Here is a 21332-nt window from a genome sequence, read left to right as displayed (position 1 = left end):
AGGATTTGCTCCTAAGTTTTCATTAAATAAGACAGTTCAAAATGGTCCTTTACAAATAGTATTTTGATAGCTTATAAATGAAAAGTTACTCCATGCTTGATTCTTAATAAGTTCTGGTTTAAGTATCAAAGATTCAAGTATTTCAACACTTAGAGAATTTCCGAATAAGTAAAAATCATACTAAGTCCGAAGATTTATATATATACTCCGCCACCTAGCACAACTCCTAAATTTCAAAATTCTGACTAAGTCCAAAAAATCAAAATTTTGCACATAGCTCAATCATAGATTATTCCAACCCAAGTGTTTTACTAAAGAGAGGCGGACATGGAGGTGCCGGTGTGCTGGTATTCTCTAGGGCCTCTAGAGTGTCAACCAGTGCGAGTGTCCTTATAGGGCGGCGACCAATGGCCACAAATATGCTAGCATTCTCTAGGGCCTCTAGAGTGTCAGCTAGTGCAACTGCTCGTACACGAGGCTCTCAATTGCATTTGTGTCGTGCCTTTCAGTCCCTATCTCTTCAAACGCCTCATAGTCCTAACCTTGCTCTCAAATAGTTTCACAGGTTTTGGTAAATCCGATTTTGCCATAACTACAATTATTCGATTTTGGTAAAAATACCTGCCTTAGGCGGTTCGGGTACGGTAAGGAAAAAAAAGAAAAAAAATTTATGAAGTAAAATTTTTCCAAGATACAACCGGTAAGTTGCACCATTGTGTGTGCGAATGGGGCGTTTGTCCATAGTTAGGTATGGAGACCGCTCTTCTATGAGTACTACTAAAACCTAATTTTAATGCAATACACATAGACATTCTCATCGTCGGTTCGTTTGTTTAGAATGCTTAACCCTCTATTCCCACAAGTATAATACGAATTTGGTTGAGCTGGTGGAAGCTCAACAAAAGACCCACGCGAAGTATTATGTTGCTTTAACCTAAGAATAAATGGTTGGTTTTGATATTCGATTAGAATTATATAAGTATATTAAGTATTAAGGAAGGAAAATGTTTTTATAAAGTGTATTTATATTACAAGTGCATAAGTTAAGTATGAAAATATTTACAGGATAAGTGTTAAAAGTATAAGTAGAGTAGGACAGAAATGTGCCCTAAGTCCCAAGCAGTGAATTGTGCTAAGTGTTAGAGTTCTAACATAAGGCCTGAGCTCAATTCATGCTAAGTACTAAGGGGCCTAAATTTAAACTACAATGCATGCCAAACAACTAAGTCATTACCTTTTAAAGCCAGAAAGAGAAGTTGATGGTAGGAGAGTTAATAAATAACTGAATAAATTCAAGAGGTACATGCTATAACATTAGCTCTGGACCAGGATTTTAGTGTTTGTCTGTGCAATTAAATATCTGTGTGTTAATATGTGACGTAAATCAGGCATGGTTGTAGGCATACATATATGTACTGGTTGTTTATATGATTACATTAACTATAAACATAATATCTTTAATAAACATATACTATTAGCAAATCACATACAGATTACCATGAATAGGCTAGCGTTACCCGTATATGGTGTCATATAGGTAAAGATAGGCCTATGAATGCATAAATTGATACAAATAATGCCTTGGGCCTAGCTAAAGTAATTGTGTCTTGCCCCTGAGTGCTACTAGATAATTGCAGGGCACGTGTCAATCAAAGATTCATAATATGATCTATAAAGTGTTGACTTTATATCAAGCATAGATAGATAGTTGTGGATGCGAAGCATTTCTGTAAAAGTCTCATATGTACGTTCAAAGAATTTGAAAATTGAGGGTCGCATCTCCAAAAATATTTATCATTGCGTTTGGGCAAAGCTGGTCTTTGAGATTATGTGTGGACTTTTGTACAATAATGTTGTCGGATTGTTCCTATAGTGTGTTCCTATAAATCCAATCAAGGGATTAAAAATTTAGACTTGTTTATTGTAGCTATTAGTTTAATTAAAGCAGGGGCTGCTATTCAGCCAGTTAGTTCCATTTGAAATTGCCGTAAATTATACAGGGTCATTCAAGAGAAATGATTTTTTTAAAAACTTAATTATTCATAGAAAATAAAATAATTATGTAAAATGCCTTATATATTTGGAAAACCTAATATGAGACATTTATGTTTTAAATATTTAAAAATGATTATTTCAACAAATTATGCCCAAAAAACCGGTTTTTCCAAAGGCCTTTTTTTCGAAGATTTATGGATTTAAAGGGTGTGCAAAAAATATGCACATCTTTAAAATTCAAATTGCGCGGCTTGTGTTAATAGTAGAAAAATGTTACGCATACCGTTAGAATTGTCATAAGCTCTAGTTTTTGAAGATATAAGTACCGTTTTTGTGCTATTTGTAGTTTAGGAGCTACGTTGAAAAATGTGAGAAAAAGGTTGAAAAGTTTTAAGTAATTGGAACATTTTACCACGTAGCTCCTATACTATACGTAGCACAGGAATGTTTTTTATGAATTAAAAAACTAGAGCTCATCACGATTCTAACGATATGCATAACATTTTTCTACTATTAACACAAGCCGCGCAATTGGAATTTTAATAATGTGCGTAATTTGCACACCCTTTAAATCCATAAATCTTCGAAAAAAAGAGCCCATGGAAAAACCAGTTTTTAGGGCATAATTTGTTGAAATAATCATTTTTAAATATTTGAAACATAAATGTCTCATAATAGGTTTTCCAAATATATAAAGTATTTTACATAATTGTTTTATTTTCTATGCATAATTAAGTTTTAAAAAAAATCATTTCTCTTGAATGACCCTGTATATTTTGTTGGAGTCAGGGAAAAGGGAATGTGATTCTGACAAACAATTCTAAGGGAAAATTTCCCCACAACCCCCTTACCCTTTCCTCCCCTTCTTACCCACCCCTCTTCAGTTACATAAAAAACAAGATATACTCCCAACTTACTTCCAGAGGTTTCGTGATTTTTTGCAGAATTGATTGTTAGAATAGCTAGGCCTGGTTGGAGTAAAGATTGTTTTTTGGGGTAACTGAAAGAGAAGTGGGTAAAAAGAGGGAGGAAAAAGGGAAGTGGAGTGAGGGTAAATTTTAACCTAGAATTGTTTGTCATAATTCCATTCCCTTTTCCCTGTATATTACAAACAGATAATAAATGAGAACAAATTACCTTAGGGGCTAATTTAACTAACCTCTTGTAATACTGTATTTTTATACACCCATAATCGACGTTAAAAAATCTATTAATATTCATTGATGAAAAGTTGCTAACCTGGAATAGCTAAGACTCCGCCTCCTTCTTCTAAGACTAGAACCCCGAAACTTTGGGATATGAGTGTCCCTGTCATTTGTATTTGTTTTCTCAACAGCTGGGGCCGTAGCAAAGTGAATATACTCCTAAAAAAAACAAGGATGATACAGTTATGAGTAACTTTGGTTATGTGAGATGAAACATATGATCTTATTTTGGTGCATCGCTGAACCAAATTTTGCTTAATTGCTATGCATGATATATATGGTCACATGCTGTAAGGCAATCAACTTTTTGTCTGGAAGTTCTAACTGTGTAGAGTAATGAGTTTAGCCTGTTTTGGGCCAAGGCATTCCCTCTACTCTAATATTGTATAGAGTCGCTTTCGAGCTCGTGCAATATCTAAACCGATTCCTATGCTACCTCGAATCTCATTCTCCATGAATTAACACCTAATTTTTTGGCGATAAACGTTGGAAAATCGGCCTTTCAATCAAAAGGTAGCATGCGAGTTCGCCATCGATATCGTAGCAGAGTAGCATAAATTAAAAGAGCGAGAGCGAGAGAAAGAGACAGAGAGAGAGACAGAGATCATACCATTCCCGGCTTAATTTAATAAAGAGTAAGATATGTTTCTCTCTCTCTCTCTCTCTCTTTTAATTTATGCTACTCTGCTACGATATCGATGGCGAACTCGCATGCTACCTTTTGCTTGAAAGGCCGATTTTCCAAGTTTATCGCCAAAAAATTAGGTGGTAATTCATAAGCTACCATTTGATATATCGAACAACGTACCATGCTACCTTTTTTAAAGTTTCGCTGGGTTTTGGCCACGCATTTTGTGACGTCATTCATAATTGGTCCCCAAAGTCAAAACCATATAAATCCTTAACAAACACTTTAAACGAGTCCCCAAGGTTTAAGACCCCAATAATAATGATTTTTCGATCCATTGTCCCATATCTAGACCCCTGGGTTAATTTCATTTCAAGGGGTGTTTAAGGAACCACCCAATTTACGAGTTTAATATCCCCTACCCCCTCTTAATTTTCAATTTTGAGTAAAGAAAAGGTTAATAGTTATTTCTTTCATCGTATTATAAACGGCTTTCCGCGGATATAGAATGTACAATTATAAGATTAAAACCAGTTTTTTAGCCCCGAGGTGCCGAAGGCACGGGCAAAAAAAAACGGTTCCTATCCACCGGATTCGAATGAATACGAGAAAAAAATTTCCAATATCTTACCTTTATTCTGGGCAGAGTATGTTCACTAAAATTAATAGCATACAGAATAAGAACAATAACTACTAGCAAAAAATACAAAATTAATTCAAATCCACCAAACATAGTCACAACATTTTATTTTATCTGAAATTAAAGCAATCAACAGTTTCAAAAAAGCATGTTATTCATGCTTTATTGGAACTTGAAAGATTTCATACATTTCCCCGAAGAATATTGTCAAATAACCTCCCCTTCTGTAAAATATAAAAAAACCTTATGTTCTGTAAAATCATTTCTTTATGACTTTTCAGTAGTACCAAAACGCTACGACAATTTGTGTCTAACCATGCCTGGCTTTACCTATAAAATAAATTAAGCTTACACAGCCTAATCTAAAAATAAAGAATATTAAGAAACTAAGACCTTTAAATATAATGGAAATATTTAGAAAGAAAATAAGTTACATATAATTATACTTCCAAACATTCTTATGCATACATATATGCTTTATAGAACACGCATAGCGTTTAAATTCTTTCTTTATACTAATCAAAATACTTTTTTTAACAGATCAAAACTATTTTTGCATTTATGAAGATGAAAAATAGAGATATGATGTGTTTTGAGTGTTCACTCCACAACTATTTTTACTATTTGTTGTCATATTATATCATTCCAGTGTGGAGACAATCCAGCTGTTTTAATTTTAGGGGGTATAAGATGCAAAAAATCTGTCTGATATAACATAAAATGTATTTAATCATAAACTATAATCGTCAAAAAAATTGTGCTTAAATTCATTTATTTTGTGAGGGTGGTAATACTTCCTTACCTCGCTCCCCAAAAATATTTTTAAAGAGGATTTATTCAGAATTATTTTTATATCTTATTGGAGCAGGTATTAACTCTAATACGCCCTTGACTAATGTGCGATTTGGCAAATTGCAATATTGCGTAAAATCTGAGCCTTGCTAAAAATCCGAGTGTGTTTAGTTACATAACAACAAGCTCAAGTTGTGCGAGTACATCAAGGATCTAAAGGGATAAGACAAAAGCCGATAAATCAATGTACATCCCCAATGATGATACACAAAATTGCACCTTCTGTAGATTGCAATAAGTAGTTGAAACGTCTAGACACTCAACTTAATCATCCAACTATTCAAAACCAATTAAAGTCCCCAAAGTTGTTAAGCCAACAGATAAGAAAACGTTATTGTTAAACTTTGGGGACTAGTATAACAAACAGACCAATGTCCCCTCACTCCCTGGAGTACATACATTTAAAGCCAGGGATATCAGTGATGAATTATCATTCCTATTAATCGAATTTGTATTGTATTCGGTCTTTCGTAGCTTCCAAATATTGGAGAAAGGTTGAGGTATAGGTTACTTTATCTGCCATAGTCCCCTACCTTCTTGATATAGACTTGTTCATAAAAAAATTACAAAACATTTATTTGCAGTTATGTAATTTCTAAAGACTTGATAAATTTATAATTAAGGAAATAAGGCGAATTTGCTAAAAATGACTTTTTAGTATTTCTTTAATTTTTGGGCAATATTTTTACAGAGAAGCTACTCTCCTAATTAACAATTAACATGCTTTTCTTAGCACAGAAAAAGAGCAACATTGTAAAAACATCAAGCTGATATCATCAAGATTACTTAAGTATATTTTGCGATATAATTCTAAAATTTTCTCATGTTTCATTTGCTTTATAATTAATTGATTTTGTCAAAATTTTAAGAAATAATCCTTGTATTTACATAACTAGTCTAAATTTGATTATACAATCATTATTTTTAAAGCGAAGCCTTTTTTATGCGGTTCAGTACGTTCTTCCGTCCGTCCGTCACGGATAGCATTGAAAGTTTACGCAATTTACTGTCAGCTTTTGTCACCCTTCAATTATAGAGCTGTACCCAAAGGAACGTAACGTAACGAAAAACTCCATTTTTTCAATTCAATTTTTCTATTCTTGACAATGCACGAAGATACTGCTAAATTTTATGTGAAAAAATGTATATAAATAACCATACCCTGATGATGTTTATGCCAATAAACGAAAAATTTCGGTGCCTGATGTGTTGATTTTTTGCCTTGTTGGGGAATAGAATAGTTGGTGCGCGTCCTTTTTTATGAATATACATTTTTTCAATTTAAAGATAGGAAGGTGGTAGAGAGTTTTAGGACGTAGTTCCCTGATTTAAGTTCGAACTTTTTAAATGTATCTTTAAGACTATAAAGTAAATATATGTAAGTAGTGATGGAATAATTGAAAGAAAAACCATAATCATAGATAATTAAAATGAAACGCATAGCACAGATGTCAAGAACACACATTGCGTGCTAAAAATAGCACTGCGCTCCATGTATGAATGGTGCATTTAAAATTGCATGAAACATTGTAGTTTCATGCACTCGCCAATTTATTGCATTAATGTGTTTTGCACAGTTGTTATAAACCCCGGGGGAAAGGGAGATGTCCCCCTCTCCCTAACTGATTTAGTTTGCCTTAATTTGTAGAACAAGTTTGTAACAGGCAATAAAATAAATAATTTTAAATATTAAAAAAATATCTTATTTAAGAAAAGAAAATTTTTGCAGACTTTGCATTAAAATTTACCAGTTAATAACTTGCAGTTGGCTGAAAAAAACAAATATTCGACTATTAAAAAAGTATTTGACAGCTGTAACTTTCAAATCCCCAAAATATTGATATTGTCCTTTCTCTCAACATTTTAGGGCGTGGCTTACACCCATCTGTCATAAAAAAAACACTTTCACAAAAGCAACATTCTAAAAAGAATTAAATAATTAAAGTACGATATTAAATTATATAAATCACAATTTTTCATGTTAAATATCACTATTTATTTTGATAAAAATAGATAAAGAACACTATGATAATGTTGGATGGGTGTGTGTGAGAGAGATTGTGTGCGTAGATGGCTGATACCGACCAATAACCAGCTTCAAGTTGCGGTGGTAGATGGTTCAGATTGTCTGTCTGTCTGTCCGTCTGTTTGTTTGCGCGCACACAAGAACTTCAGGGTTGGCATATATGTTACATTATATTTTTGTATTTTTAGAGATCTTTAATGAATGTACTTCAAGAAAAAAATTGATTTTATAATTTTTTAAAATAAATGGCAGCCCTGAGGCATAACTCATGAAGATGCGCTTTAAATATGCATATGCTATCAAACCATGCCTACCTTCTAGCAACCAATCTTCGTGGTTAACAAGTTTTTAGCAAAAACACGCAAACTTTTAATTAGAAATTCTTTTTTAAAGTTTGAAAGAAAGGTTTAAGAGTAACCTACTGTTGTATAAATAAGTTACAGTGTTGGCAATGATACAATTATTATATAATAGAGATGTTATAATCTTGAATCAAAAACAAATAGTTGGCAATTTTTTTCATTTATATTATAGAATTCTTAATGTATATAACATATGTTTTTCACTGATATGGAAAAAAGATTAAATAATCTTTGGGAAGAGTTAGACGAGCTTTTTTTATACTATGCGTCGAATTTTATAAAAAAAAAAACTACAATCAATATGAATATATGTTTTCCTCTTCATAGTAAAGGTACCTATGTGATTGTCTACACTATACCTTGTTAGACAAATTTTTAGTCTGAGTGGATAAGACAAGTGTCAATTGTAAACAAATCTAGCAGTATGGATAATAAGTAGATTAGTGTTTATTAAAAATGATATTCTAATGTCCTTTTTTAAAGGCCGTTATGCTTTTATCTAATACTTTGATTGGGGTTCTTTTTTATCACTTTAGTTTCAATGTTTTTTTAGATAAAAACTGGATTCGAACAACAAGGAAAAAAAATATTATGACCAACAAAACAGGAGTTAAACAATTTTAATTTTTCATTTTATATTAAAGGGAAAAGCTGTCTGTAATAATTTGCAAAAAATAATAAAACAAGGATGACAACATCCATAAGTAGCGAAGCACAAAAAAAATCATGGATGGAAATACGTAAAAGTAGATTTAAAGTTTATTTATTAAAATCAGGAATAGATTTATTGGAGAAAATAAACACGAAACCTTGTTTTATTTTGTATAACAATGTCGGTCAAAGTAAATTACATAAAAGATGCTCATAACAATGGGAAAAATTATTTTGATACTAATATCCCAAAATGCATCAGAGATATGGAAAAATTTAAAGATAGCTAAAAACCTGCAAAAAAGCAGTCTGACCGTCATGGTTGTTTTCTCTAAACAACAGGGAAATTTGAGTTTGATATGTATATCTGAAAAAATTTTGGAAATCGGACCATAAATACAAAAGATATGGAGAAAAAACAAAAATAGCTTAAAACCTGCTGAAAGCCAGTCTGACCGTTATAGTTGTTTTCTTTAAAGGACAGAAAATTTAATTTTGATATGTATAACTGAAAAATTTTTAGAAATCGGACCATAAACACCAAAGATATGGAAAAAAATGTGAAAAATACAAAAATAGCCTAAAACCTGCTTAAAGGCAGTCTGACTCTCATAGTTGTTTTCTTTAAACGACAGGATATTTAATTTTGATATCTATAACTGAAAAATTTTTGAAAATCGGACCATAAACACTGAAGATATGGAGAAAAATGTGAAAAATACAAAAATAGCCTAAAACCTGCTTAAAAGCGGTCATATCGTCATCGATGTTTTATACTTAATTGTGCTCTTTAATGATGGGAATGTTGTCAAAAAATTGTTGTCAGCATTCTAACTTTTATAGGAGCTGAGTAAATCCCATTTCCCCCATAACGTTACGGACTGACGGACTGACTGACGGACTGACGGTCAAAGTGAATTATAGAGTAGCTTCGCTACTAATAAAATAAAATAAACATTGAGAAACAGAAATATGAAAACAGAATTTTTCTCAAATCTTTAAAAAAAATATATTAGAATGGTACTAAAAGTTGTAATACCTAGGTCTTAATGATCTTAGAAACTTTTATGTTGTTTTATAAAAAAAATTACTACATAACATTTTTTTTAAATGTAGTTTGTACACTTTCGGGGATATCTATCCATTTATTTTCCCCACTGTCCAAATGAAGAATGACGCACCATAAATTTTGACACAAAATTTTGCATTTTTAAATAACAAACCTGTTCTTAAAAAATTATGAACAAGATGAATCACCTTTATGGCAATATAGTTTTTATTATTGCAAATTAAAGATCTATATTTTTTCTTATTTTGTTAAGTTTCTTTAAAATTAAGTTTTACAGCAGACTTTACACTCATGAGCGTTATAGGCTACCAAAGTTTCAGCAAATATTATGTCATATTAAAACTTGTGGCTGCTTTCTGAAGGAAAAGGGATAGAAATAGCCTAAAACCATCCAAATACTTAAAATAAATTTATCCTTAACCATCCTAGGACCTTCCCTAAAATGGAGAACCCAATCGATTTATTAATTATCAGCAAGATCTTAACCGACAGTTACAAAAAACACACATCTTTAAATAATAGGGTAACTATATATTTATTTTGATATAAAATACATGGATATTGAGAAAATCTCGCATACCATGCAAACATGTCTCCAAGCTGACTAATATAACGATATCCCAATTTCATGAATTTACCCCATCCCCCCCTGAACATGAGGGATCGTATTGACCAATATCAAAGGACTATTTTAGCAACCTAAATTGGCGACTAAAATTCCACTGTCAAAGTATCCATGTGTTCTATATCCAATAATTTGACAAATAATTAAAATTGTAATTTTGGTAATACATTAGAAGATTAAAATCTGAGTCTGTAACTAAATATAGAAATATCTCATGATATTAGTCATTTTACTATAAATAACACATGTAAGCATTTAAAATTAGCAAATTTTTATCAGATAACAATTTTCTCGCCATAAAAATGTTCTTAACAGATTGTCCACAACCAAATAAGGATTTCAATTATTCCGAGATCTATTCTTTAACTGCATTAACGCCCTAAGAATATAAATAGGCATAATCAATTTATTTTAGAATTTTACTTTCACAAAAATTATAGAAAGATATGAAAATACAAAATCAACAATATTTTACCTTCATTAGACTTCTTTTTAGATAATTTATTTTGAGGTAAACGTGAAACTAAATATGAATTTATCGATTTTTTTCTACATTTTGTATTAAGTACGAATTACAAATTTAAAAATACTAAAAGAAATAGGATGGTCATATTTCAAAAATATTCAAATTTCAAATGGAACTTAAAAAATTAAATTTGATATAAAATTAGATGATAATTTTACAACCATAACAAATTGTAACGTCGACGTACAAGCTAGCTAACATTATCTAAATGCCGATATAAATTGTTAATTGAATTATAAAAACTATGAAATTGACTGCCTCTATTTCTAATTTTTTGGATGTATTCCAATTTGTCGGTAGATAGCTTAAATATCTAAAATAAGTGGGTTAAGAAACCTAATCCAAAATGATGAGTCCCAGATCATAGATTTTATAAAAAACAAGGATGACAACATAGATAAAAAGTCTCTGAAACGGTTGGACAAACGGACATTAACACTTGTATAGTGTCAGAACTGAATAATCAGAATATAAATGAATAAGAGTCAAAGCAAAATTGTGAGTGAATTTGTTGAAAAACTTCTTGATACAGGATAATGTTTATGGACATACTTACATTTTAAGACTCGATTATAGAGTTGCTTTGCTTATAGTATTGTACTTTGTTGTCCCAGGAATCAGTATATGAAAAATCTGAACAATCAGATAATCAAAATTTGTTGTTAAAAAAGTAAAAAATCAACATGTTTAAAATGGACGTACGGACATTCTGGTAATGATTATAGAGTTGCTACGATTTCTATATCGTACCAAACTATTACAGGAATAACCATGCAAAGTTTGAAATCGATAGGATAATTCTAATATGTCTAAATTATCAAAAAAAAAGCTATCTGTCTCGGACTGACGGGTTGACGGACGTACGGACGGACCGACCTTAATTATAGAAAAGCTTCGCTTTTAAAAAGCGTAGCTTTATTCATTTACAGTCAGGGTCGGTAGTTCGTAGGTAAGGCATTAAAAGTGTTGCAACTCTATAATCAAAATTGCAAATCCTTAAAAGGTACATTACTCGAAAATGCCAATATTCGCTTTACCACCTTACTCATTTGTTAAGCTTTACTTTAATTTAAGTTATCATCCTTGTTTTAAATTTAGAAAAAAATGGAAATCTCGAAACCTTAGACACCCAAAAAAAAATATAATAGAGTTGATTAATGAACAAAATATTTTAATGTAGTCAAACTTTTGAATTAAATCTCAAAAACCGATTGTGGGTAAGTCTGACTTTTAATTACAGCTAAATAATCCGCTAAAAATACTTCATTTAGTATTGAAACAAATAAGGATTTATATTGAAATTCAGTAAATCATCCAAATCAAATTTAAAATGGCTGCTGTAATGTTATGCTCCCCATTTAAGGCACATTTAATAATTCGTTTACCTTCTGAAGGTCAGTAAAATAATTTATTTTATTACACTTTCAACTTGAATTGTATTATTTGGTGCATTTTATATGCTAAAAGCTTTAGATATGTTCTCCTTTTTTGACACATAAAACGTGTTCGATAAAGCTTCGTTTCCCTTCTTATGAAATAACTAGGTTTTTATGTAAATAGCTCGCTGTTGTTTATGTCAAATCTTCAACATATGTTTGTTTACTTTTATTCTTTCCTTCTCTATGTTTATGTGCTTTACTAGTTCTTTTGCCCCTTTGTTTCTTTGTTCAGAAAAATAGCCTAAAACCATCCCAAGACATTTATTGACCTTTCCTGAAAGTTCTAGTAATTCGGACAAGCATTTTCCGAAAACTTAAGCTTCATACAAAAAAAACTTACTACTTTATATTATTGACTAGCGGCTACGCCCCCTATAGGCCTCTAGGGGCACTTGAGGGGAGGGGAGTTGAATTCGTTAACCCAATTTGTTTTTATTTTAGATTTGAAAAGATTTTTTTTTGTGGGGGAGTAATTTTTTCTATGGGTGATTTCTCTTGGGGGGGTAGTGGTACCCTCCTCCAAAATAGTTAAAACCTTCCAGAACCTATGAGAAGCTACCCTGTAAAGGAGAACTACATCAGTTCAGTAGTTAGCGAGATCTTTCGGTACAACGAAATAAACAGACAAACATCCTGTTATATTACTTTAAGGATTGCCCCTATATTCTCCCTCTTTCGGTTTAATCTACTGGTATGTGCTGAGCCAAATCCTAAAAAAAATAAGTAGTTAGAGTTTCATTAAATAGATATAGATGAATATGTAAGACTTAAGAAATGTTAACTCGTACAAGACAAGGAAATTATTTTATTAAATTTAAAAAGCATATCTTTTTAAAATTTATTATAGAGCCTAAAAATTCATGGGTGGAATCATACTTGTTATGAACGAGATGGGATTGAATGATCAAGAGGAAAAAAATACATTAGATAGTGAGAAAAAGCGTTGGATAAAAAAGTGTAAAGTTTGGATATATTGCACAAAGGGCTAAATGTTTTGAGTGTGCTAAGCCACCAGTAATAAAGGGATGAGTAATTCTCTTAGATGATTCTGTGCTCGCACACACCTGCGAGATTATTTACTATTAATTATACATGAATGTATCTCCCTATGTCCCTGATATCTGTGCACGCACACACCAGGGAGATTATTTACTATTAATTATACATTTGTATCTCCCTATATCCCTGATATCTGTGCATGCACACACCAGGGAGATTATTTAGTATAAATTATACATTTGTATATCCCTTATATCTGTGCACGCACACACCTGCGAGATTATTTACTATTAATTATACATTTGTATATCCCTATGTCCCTGATATCTGTGCACGCACACACCTGCGAGATTATTTGCTATATATTATATATTTGTATCTCCCTATGTCCCTGATATCTGTGCACGCACACACCTGCGAGATTATTTACTATTAATTATACATTTGTATATCCCTATGTCCCTGATATCTGTGCACGCACACACCTGCGAGATTATTTACCATAAATTTCACATTTCTTCCGCCCACGAAAAACTGATTCTTCTCCACCTAGACGAGTAATTCAAAATTTTGGGTTGCAAAGCATTTTTTGAGGACTGTCTGTTGGTCTGTAGTGCATTTTTAGCACAAATATTTTTTTTATAGAATTAACGTCCGTATTATTATTTACTCTCATTCTCTTGGAAAAAAGAACGAAAGCGAATCATTTAGTTTGGAAAAATCAATTTTATATTTAAAACGACAAGGGTAACAACAAAGTTGAGTTATTGCTCAATTGCTATTAGAATTTTTACTCGTATGTCTTTAATAGTAAGCGAGCAATTCTTATTGACTCTATAAAAATTCCATGTTCCCCAAAGTATTGCAGTTCAGAAAATTATTTTTACCGTTGCTATGTACTCAATGGTATTCAAATCAAAACTGAATCATCTAAAATATTCATAGATCGTGTTTTCTCAATAGCTAGATGCAGTCTAATTAAATCATATAGTAGCTTTCGTAAAAAAGTTACAACGACAATCAATTCGATTATCAAAATAAATGTTATTATTACACAAATCTCTATATATTGGTGAAGTCTCTTTTGATATATATTTGTCATGTTGAATGATAAATATATTTATGATTATAATCCCAAATTCTCGCATTCCCTCACCTATAAAAATAAACCTCATCTTATCATAAATACATCCATTAATAATAATCGTAGAAATTTCTTTGCACACGCCCAGTATGATATTGAAATAAACAAGCATATTCAAATACACAACAAAGAAAATAATGAATTTTGGACATAAGGTTTTTTTTGGATTCAACCTACTCCTTAGGAAGCTTATAGTGCCTATAAAAAATACGTTATACAATACAAATGACCAATGATAGGCCAGTATACATTTTAATTGACCAATGGTAAAATGAATAGTGTGCTATCATTGGTCAATTGTATTGTATGACGTTTTCTTTTTTAGACACCATAAGCTGCTTCACTACTTAGATCAAACAACTTGCAAATTAGGGGCTACCACAACAATGGGCAACCACCAACAAAGTCTTTCTATCTATTACTTTTACAGGCTTCTACAAAGAAGATGCAGTTGTAATCCTGCTTGAACCTAAAACGATCTAGAATAGTTAAAATAAACTATACATATTGACAGCTTTGCATACATAGAGAGTGAGGGAGGCCAAACTTCAGAGAACACGAAACTCAGGTTTAGAAATTCATTCCTACTTAATATTTTTAAAAGCGAAGCTTTTCTATAATTAGGGTCGGTCCGTCCGTCCGTCCGAGATAGTTAGCTTTTATTCGTTAATTTAGGCATGTTAGAATTGTCCTATCGATTTCAAACTTTGCATGGTGATTCCTGTAGTAGTTAGGTACGATTTAGAAAGCGTAGCTACACTATGATCATTACCAGAATGTCCGTACGTCCATTTTAAACATGTTGATTTTTTTACTTTTTTAATGAAAATTTTTTATGTGATAAAATTATCCAATTGATCTGATTTTTTTATTACTGATTCCTAATACAATAAGGTACAATATTATGAGCGAAGCATCTCTATAATCAAGTATTAAAAATGTCAGTATGTCCTTAAACAGAATTCTGTATTTAAGAAGTTAAGCAACAAATTTACGTATAATTTTGTCAAACCTTATATTTTCATTTTTTGTATATTCAGTTCTGACACTCAACAAAAGTTAATGTTCGTCTGTCATATCGTTTCAGAGCTTCGCTTTTATGGATGTTGTCATCCTTGTTTTATTTCAATTATTTGCAACGTTTTGTCATTTTTATATTGTTTATAGTATCCAACACTGGAGTCAGTAACCTCTAAACCGCAGGGAAATTGACGTTTTAGAACATTTTAAAAATTTGCTGGCAGTTTAAGACTGTTCCTAATATGACATTTCGTACGTTGGTAAGAGCCAAAATGGTATTACAGGCACTGGAGGCTAATATAAGGCTGACGGGGACGGCTGCCGAGCCTTAATAGCATAATTTCTTTCATTGTTATTTGGTCTATCTGTTACAATCTTGAATCTACTGAGAATAAAATAAAAATTTACAATTCATAAATTCTTTAATATTTTGATGATAAAATGCAAGGGAAATGAGAAAGGTTATCCTTCTCTTAGAATTAAAATCCTGATAAAGTAGATGCAATGTTTTGAACTGAAGCGAAGCAACATTATGACAAATGCAGCTACTATACAGTTCGGTAAGTCTATAAAATTGAACTCGAAGAAAAATATTATCTTTGTAAAATTGAAGTTTTTAACAAACTATTATGTTTATATTTCACTTATGTGTTCGACTGTGGATTGTTGGCTTACAGTTCTGAAAGACACTGAGTAAAAAGAATGGCTATGTTTTTCATCTTCTCTAATAAAATGAAACTCTCAGCGTGCTAAAATAACAATACCCACCATCCACCCCCTTTTACCATACTCTCATGATGGATGAACGAACTGGCCAATAATTGAGTTCCTGGTCAGCAATCTAAATTGACGACAACTTCTACCCTGTGTTAATATCCACTTTTATTCTACATCCATTGTGACAAGATTATCGCACAGATAAAATGTGCTAAAATTATAGCAAAATCTCTGTAGAAATCTGCAAGTTATTTTTTTGTTGCATAACTTGTCTAGGTGCAAAGCTTTTCAAAAATTTTCCTATTCGCATACGTCAAAGTCTTTTAATACTCTTCTTTTGATTTTTAAAAAGGCTTTTTGCACAACAAATAGAAAACTGTAAATATTAGAATCTTTTTTGTTTGTTTGTGTGAATATATTTAGAAATGCATTTAATTTGTACGGAACTTAAGGGATTGATGAATAAGATTTCTTTTATGAAAATTATATATTTTTATATCTTGAAAAAATTATTGAAAATTTTAGTTTTAAAGCTACTTTGAGACAAAATTGACTGGAATATTATAGAACTCACGAAATTTTTTTTAATGCCTAAAAACCATCCTAATTAATTAAACATACATAAACAATTGATAGTCTTTTAAAAAAAAATTCATTTAGTCATTAAATAATACAAAATTAATTTTTTTTCATTTTGACTTTAGCAACGCCATCAATTTTAACACATTGAAGAGGAGATACTAATTTTGTTCTAAAACGCACAATTTTCAGAGTTAAAACATGAGTAATACCTTAATCTCTTCCTTTAAACTTGCTTGAAAATCGAAAACCTTTAAATCAACACATTTATTAATGTGTAGGAGTACAGCTCTTCACAAGTCATTTTTACTGGAGGTCGATTGTGGAAAAACCCCTGCCTAATATCAAATTTTTTTTTCATAAATGGAATAGTCTATACTTGGGTAAAATATGGTATCAATTCTAGATTGGAGACGTTATTCAAACTAGTTCTATAACTGATTAATCTGTTTCCAAAAATTTAGCTTTCTTTCTTTACACTTCTTTGTACTTTTTTTTCTTTTCAAAATGATAAAATGTTTTAACAAATATCTTAAATATATGAGGTAATATAGATAGAAAAGGATATCCAGGGAGTTTGGCTAAATCTTCCCTTATTACCTCTTGGCAGATGAACTATCCCTTCCTGTTAAACCTACATAAATGGGACACAAAAAAATACAAAATTATGCATGAAAACAACTTTACAGTAGCGAAGCTACTTGAAAATCAATTTTGTTTAAACCATAGGGTGTGTTTTAGTTAATTATGAGAAAATATATCAACAGTAACGAAAAACTGCTGAGCTGCAAAATTGTTGTAATATTTATTAATAGCCACAGCCAGCGGCTGGTAGTTTGCAGCTCAACAGTTTTTTGTTACTGTTGATATATTTTCTCATAATTAACCAAAACAAACCCCCCCCAAAAAAAACAAGATTGCATGTTCAATTTTACAAGTTTAGCTGAATAATTGCACCAGTGGTCAGCCGCCAAACCGCCAAATTAAAAGTTTTGCAGAATATAGTATTATAATTCAGAGCTCTATCTTGAATATGGGCCTTAGAGCGCACTGTTACTGTGAAAGTGTACAACACCCTTCCCCTTATTTTAAAAGCACAAAATCTATTCTGAAATAGACAAACGGACAAAGTGAGTTATAGAGCTGATTATCTGTTATCACAAGAAAGAAAAGAAAGAGCAGTCTGACCGCTACAGATGTGTTCTACTTAATTATGCTCCATATTTATGTGAATAGCTACAAGAATTTTCAGCCTTCTATCTTTTACAGGAGCTGAAAAATCACGATTCCACCCCCCCCCCCTAACATCCCCGTTTTGTCTCTAACAGACGGACTAACAGATGGACATTTCAAATTTTAGAGCAGCTTTGCTACTAAAAGAAATAATACATTGAGAAAATTAGTTGTGAAAAATATAAGCGGCTTAACAGCAGTCAGACTGCTATGGATGTTTTATACTTAATTATGCTCCATGTTGATTGAATGTTTACGAGAAGTTTCAGCCTTCTATCTTTTATAGGAGCTGAGAAAATGATGTTTCCCCCTTTTTGTCTCTAAAAGACGGACAGACATTGCTACTAAAAAAATAATACTTTGTTAATTTTTATTTAACCCTTAACGGTTGGGGGGGGGGGGGGGGTTGAACGGTATGATCCTGCAGGTCCTGATCCTTCAGGTCTCCATAAATCTTTAAAAAACTCCTGTGGCCGCAATTTTTGACTTAGAGACGTCAAATTTTAAACTTAGGCTTTTCTTACATGTCTAACGTATTAAAATTTCATAAAGATCCGCCGCCGTTTCCGCCGACCACCGACTGCGGCGGCTGGCAGCTGCAAAATACAGCTGCGACCGCTGAAATTTCCTAGAAAAAAATGTTCTTCTAGCTTCAAAAATAAGAAAATTACAGCCGTTTGAAATTTTTAAGTAAAAAAGGACCTAAAAACAAAGGTTGTTAAATAAAAGGGTGAAGGAAGCTAAAATTGACTTTGACTTATAAAAGGTCGAAAATTCATTATCAAACAGGGGACTTGCACAACAAAAATTACCCCTCTAACTCTAATAGGAACTGAGATAATAGGGGGGGGAGCCTTGAACGCCCCCCCCCCCCCCCCAACCAATTAAGGTATGGCAAGGCGCACGACTGTTAAAAGTTAAAAGGATGACAATATTCATTAAAGCAAAGCTCTTGAGATCAAAAAGAAATTGATGTAAAATCATGGTTGCCGTTTAAGATTTGTAATATTTACTATACCTTATACATATTGAGCTGTGAAGCATATCATGGATGCTTATATTCATCACAATCATTGGAACTTCGTTTAGGAAGGCCTAAACAGCTATTTGTTAAATCATTTTATCATTTTGACAAGAAAAAAAGTACAAAGAAGTGCAAAGAAAGGAAGCTAGATTTTTAGAAAAAGATTATTCAGTTATAGAACTAGTTAGAATAACGTCTCCAATCTAGAATTGATACCATATTTTACCCAAGTATAGACTATTCCATTTATGAAAAAAAAATTTGATATTAGGCAGGGGTTTTTCCACAATCGACCTCCAGGTAAAAATGACTTGTGAAGAGCTGTACTCCTACACATTAATAAATGTGTTGATTTAAAGGATTTCGATTGCCAAGCAAGTTTAAAGGAAAAGTTTAAGGTATGAATCTCATGTCAACTCTGGAAATTGTTGAAATGAGAACAAAAATACGGTTTTAACATTTTTGTGTTGGCAGCCATGGCTTCACCATAGACGATAAGAAAAATATAAAAATCTCTTTCAATTGTTGGAAAAAATATTTTTTTTTCAACACACCATCATTTCTTAATGTATTTTTTATAATTAAGGATAGTTTTTAGGCTTTTTCCGTTCATGCGTGATTTTTTTGTATAAGGAAGTAAGAAGTGCTCCTTTATGTTTGTGTTGATAATGGATGTAGAAAATAAGTGGATATTGTGAAAGGGGGAAAATTGTCGTCAATATAGGTAGCTAACATGGATATCATTAATTGGTCAGTTAATTTATTTAGTGTAGGATGTAAGGTGATGGAGTAAAGGGGTGGATGGGGGGATTGTAATTTTAGCCAGCTTTAAGTTTCACTTTATGATATACTTTTGTGTAAAAAGCAACAAATATATTTAGAGTATACATAATCAGATATTAACTTTCAAAGATCACGTTTACATAGTTTAATTTTATTTACTTTAAAAAATGCAGGTCTAAATGTTCAATCTAACAAAAAAAGTTATAAAAATACTATGATTACGTCAAAAAGTAACATATATAGGGAAGAATTTATAAAGCTGAAAAAGTTTTTGATTGTCCATTTTGGTAATATTTCAACCTTTAAAATGTGTATAATATTTTTTTTACCAACAAACATACAAATATTGAATAACAGCTTTGCAACTAAAATGTTTGTAATAGTTATTTTTGTAATTACCTAAAGTTCTCAATCCTGTATTATATTTATTGATAGATTTTTGGCTTAAATATTTTGGGTCAGCTTTTGTGTCAGTATGAAACGAATAATATTCTAAGGTGAAACTTATGTAAGAAAAGAAGGATTAAACAAAAACAAGGATGACAACATCCATAAGTAGCGAAGCACAAAAACATGGATGGGAATGTGTACAAGTAGATTTAAAGTGTATTTTCTAAAATCAAGAATATATTTATCGGAGAAAATAAACACCTTGTTTTATTTTGTATGATGACAACATAAACGATGCTCATAACAATTGGAAAAATTATTTTGATACTGATATCCCAAAAAAGTTTGAAAATTGAACCAAAAACACCAAAGATGTGGGAAAATTTGTAAAACATATAAAAATAGCCCAAAACCTGCTAAATGGCAGTCTGACTGCCGTGTTTGTTTTCTTAAAACGACAGGAAATTTAATTTTGATATCTATAACTGAAAAAAATTTTAAAATCGGACCATAAACACCAAAGATATGGAGAAAAATGTGAAAAATATAAAAATAGCCTAAAACCTGCAAAAAACAGTCGGACCGTCATGCTTGTTTTCTTTAATCGACAGGAAATTTAATTTTGATATCTATAACTGAACAAAATTTGAAAATCGGACCATAAACACCAAAGATATGAAGAAAAATTAGAAAAATATAAAAATAGCCTAAAACCTGCTTTAAAGGGGTCTGACTGGAATCCATGTTTTATACTTAATTTTGCTCCATAATAATGGGAATGTAGACAAAAAATTTCAGCCTTCTATCTTAAACAGGAGCCGAGAAAATCACGTTTCCCCTATTCTGTCTCACACGGACGGACGGACAGACGGACGGACGGACATTTCGAATTATAGAGTAGCTTCGCTACTAAAAATGAGAATTTTATATGAGAAGTGCATATTATTTTCTTAGTGCATTGTTGAAATTTCTGCGTGTATTACAAAAGCATTTGAAACAAGGTTGACAACTTCCACAAAAGCGATGCTTAACAGATCAGATAAACGGAGTAACTAGTAACTACATAAGATAACAGACACCAGTCGTAAATTTCCTTGAAAACGCCTTATGAGGACGTCTTAATTTAAAATAATTCATTATAAAGATACTTCGCTTATAATATTTTGCATATTTTTTAAAATTACTAATACAAAAAAATAATATAAATATAAATAAGTCTAAAAGATAATCCTATCAGATAAAAAACAGCTATAAAATTTTATGTTTCAAATCTACGGACGGACTCATTACCTCATTATTACATGAATGATCATGCAAAGTTTAAAATCTACAAGATGTTAAACGAACATTGCTTTTCTTTACGAATGTACAGTCGGAAGGGCCGACATTAAATGTGTAAAGGCTTCGCTTTAAAAAAAATATGCT

At 31.6% G+C, this 21332-nt stretch overlaps 1 protein-coding gene across 1 annotated transcript in view; it reads right to left on the bottom strand.

Moving 5' to 3' along the window:
- The window catches only part of LOC145315870 (uncharacterized), a 207709-nt gene that overhangs the window by 139206 nt on the left and 47171 nt on the right, over positions 1-21332 (bottom strand). The window lies entirely within an intron of this gene.

Source organism: Acartia tonsa, chromosome 4, assembly GCF_053477335.1.
Source record: "Acartia tonsa isolate MP-2025a chromosome 4, ASM5347733v1, whole genome shotgun sequence".
NCBI classification, from domain to species: Eukaryota; Metazoa; Arthropoda; class Copepoda; order Calanoida; family Acartiidae; genus Acartia; species Acartia tonsa.
Note: the sequence above shows the minus strand (reverse complement) of the source record. Positions and strands in the feature narration are given on the sequence as shown.